Source organism: Nanorana parkeri, unplaced genomic scaffold, assembly GCF_000935625.1.
Source record: "Nanorana parkeri isolate BGI_ZX_2015 unplaced genomic scaffold, ASM93562v1 scaffold15, whole genome shotgun sequence".
NCBI classification, from domain to species: Eukaryota; Metazoa; Chordata; class Amphibia; order Anura; family Dicroglossidae; genus Nanorana; species Nanorana parkeri.
This window is the reverse complement of record NW_017306283.1, coordinates 2,511,655-2,514,921: the sequence shown is the minus strand read 5'-3', so window position 1 is coordinate 2,514,921 and position 3,267 is coordinate 2,511,655. Positions and strand designations below refer to the sequence as shown.

Here is a 3,267-nt window from a genome sequence, read left to right as displayed (position 1 = left end):
TCTCTGGCAGCAGAAACTTGGCAGACTGCTAGCCATCTAATGGTAACACACAGCAGGTGCTGTAAGCTTTTAGGCCTAGTTCACAACATGTGAAAACCAATAATTGCCTATGGGGATGGTTCCCACCTGAGCGTTTTACAGCGCGTAGGAACGCGCTGAAAAACACCATACGCCCAAAGAAGTACAGGAGTTTCTTTGGGGCGTTTTTCCGCGTGTTACCATTGGTATTCCTGAGTGTGGATCGGGGTTAACAAAGCGGTAACCCCGAGCCACACGGGAATACAGCGTACAGGTCTTACCTTGTCCGCGATCCCCGCTGTGTCATCCGGCCGCTGCCGACTTCCTGGTTCCGACCCTTGCGAGCGACCGCGTAGTAAGGGGGCGGAGCCAGCGGGAAGTTTGAAAGTGAAATTTTTTTAATTTTTTTTTTAAATAGACAAAATAAGGAACGGTAAAACGTGCTAAAAGATGCGAAAAAAACAAGCTGAACAACAAGCAGAAAAAATAAGCTCAGGTGTGAACCCAGCCTAAGAAGCCTACCAAAACCCGACTTCAGAGTCTGTTGTGAACTTTGAGGATGGGTTGCTCCACGCTAGCTGCAGCTTCATAGATCATTGAGGACTTGTTTAAAAGTTCTTTTACTGCTTGATAATATATAATTAAGTGATTGTCCATAATCTGGGCACAGGTGCACCTTAAAATTATTTCTGCTGCAAATGAGCAAAATATATATTATACAAGCATACATTCCGTTTAAGGTCACCCTGTCCTATTTTCTCTAGCTAAACCTGGTTTAAGGATAATTTCATCATCCTAATTTTCTTTTCTTTTTTTTTCATGAATAATTCCTCGAGGAGTAGAAAGTTCTTCTTGCTGTAATATCACTAGAGCAAGCTTTCCAAGGCTTTAAATTACAACCCTCCATTAAATGATTTAATATTAAATATTTATGACCCCCATTCTCGCAGAGTACTATAATTTTATGGCCTTTTCTCACTGAAGTTTTTCTTATGGGACCATTTTTACTGTAACTCTGAAATTTCCCAGAGGCCCCCAAGAGGATCCGTGCACCGACCCTCACATTAGGGTTCTTGCATTTTTGGTATTATATGTTCCACTTCGTATGGATATACTGTGAAACGTCTCTACAATAACTTAATGGATTGAAAAGGAATCTAAGGTATTTCCGTAAGCCGAGCATCACTATATTCCAGATGTGCGGAAGGTCTGTAGCTCCGAGTATGATGTAGTTGTTGTAAAATAAAAAATGGGCGAAGGGTTGATGTGATGTTATGGAATCGGTTGATATTTAGCGGTGAATAATTCACGCTGAAAATGCATTATTAGGAAGCATCTCGGGTCACATTGAGCATTCATTCGACATTGGACCTCAATACCTGCAAATGTAAAACACATGACGGCAATCATGGTAATGGTATGTTCCATCCTCCCTGTCTCTTGAGGAATGGGGGATTCCATACAGCCTCCGCTTGTCCTCAGACTATACCAAATGACCCCAGACTTTAAATTTGGCTGTTTCCATTTGACATAAGAATATAAGCAAGGTTTCTCCTAGACATTCTTTTTAACTGATGTGGTCAAATTTGCACAGCGATGAAGGTTTTGGAAAGGGGGACTCCAAAAGTACACATTTCCCGGCACTTTGAGCTAAAATACATAGCTCAATACACAGCAATAAAACTTGGCAAGTACAGAAAATGTCAGTAACTTGTGTAATAACAAAAGTGGTTATGAAGCGGAAAGGGGGATTTTGTACATGGAAATGTGTTATTTTTGCACAGAAACATGTAATACAGCGATTGTTCTCCTTCCCCCAGAAGGGTTTGGAGAAGGGAGGAGAAGTGAACAATCTAGGACAACATAGCCGATTTGGAGAAATTCTCCCATTCAGCTCACTTTCCAGTTCAGCTATGTTGTCCTAGATCGTTCACTTCTCCTGACCTCTCCAAACTCTTCACCCTTTTGTGAATAACCCTGTCAATTAAAGTCACTGGGGGGCATGATATTAAAAGTTAAAGGGTATCTGAACCCAAAAAAAAATATATATATTGCGGCTTATTGTTCCTTAGATATGGTGGCTGGACTAGTTTTATTTTTTTTAAGGTTTTCCCCTTCCTTTAACCTGTTGGTCCTGCCATTAACACACTTCCTGTCCTAGGGTGACGATGCTCACTCATCATCTATTGAGGAGCAGTGTTGTCACCCTAGTCTGCTCTCCTAATTTTAACTCCCAACAACTTGCCATTTCCTCATTGCCATTATATACAGTAAAAAAAGTCGGGCACTCGGTCGTAGACCGAAAGCCCAACAGTTTCAGGAGAGAGAAGCATACCTACCTTATCCCACCGAGTGAACATCCCCTCCTCTCTCTGCCAGCATCCAACACCTAGATGGCTGCCGGCAGGTATCAATAAGATACCTGCCGGCAGATGTCACGTGCACGCACGATGTCGCCACAGTGGGGTGTCACCGGGTATCCACTCCGGGTGACACCTGGCCTCAGGATGCCCCTGTGTGTATTGAAAAGGCTTCACTTTATTCACTATTATTCATTTTGCAAAGTGAACATACACATTGCTAACTTAAGGGTCTCTACTACTTTAGGGATCATTCACATTTCCATGCATGCATTTTGGTGCATGGAGGCACACTGCCAATCCTTTCAAAATGAATGGGCTGTAACACACTTCAATGTATGAACATTTTGGTCATACTGCGTGTTTTTGCAGCGCACCACAACACACAAACATGGAGCCATTCAATAAAAGTGCCACCTCCACACATCAATGTGTGCACAGTGAATTGCTGCAGGCTTTACTACACAGTGCCAGTGTGAAACAAGCCTTTATTATTGATAATCTGCAGATATCTTCCATTGGTGTGGCACAGTGGCCAAGTGGTAAGGCGTTGGTCTCGTAAACCAAAGATCATGGGTTCAATCCCCGTCTGTGCCTGAAGGTACCTTTTCTTAAAAATATTTCATGTGCCTATAAAAGACTGCATATATATCTCTTATGTGTTATTGAGATTTTGCATATGCAGTTGGCTAATGGATCAGAATGTGGTTCTAAGCAATGATCATTGGAACAGAAACCAGTCACTACTGGTATACCCCACCAGTATTTATTCTGAGTTATTTATAAGTATCCCTGTACTGGCTTCCACTCGCCCATAGGATACAATCCAAAATATTAACAATCGCTTACAAAGCCATCCACAACTCCGCCCCCGGCTACATCTCAAACC

At 42.3% G+C, this 3,267-nt stretch overlaps 1 non-coding gene across 1 annotated transcript; it reads left to right on the top strand.

Annotated features, from left to right (window-relative positions):
* The first annotated feature begins 2,903 nt into the window (after window positions 1-2,903).
* Window positions 2,904-2,975, top strand: TRNAT-CGU. Its single transcript has one exon. It is a non-coding gene; the product is annotated as a tRNA-Thr (tRNA).
* The last annotated feature ends 292 nt before the right edge of the window (window positions 2,976-3,267 follow it).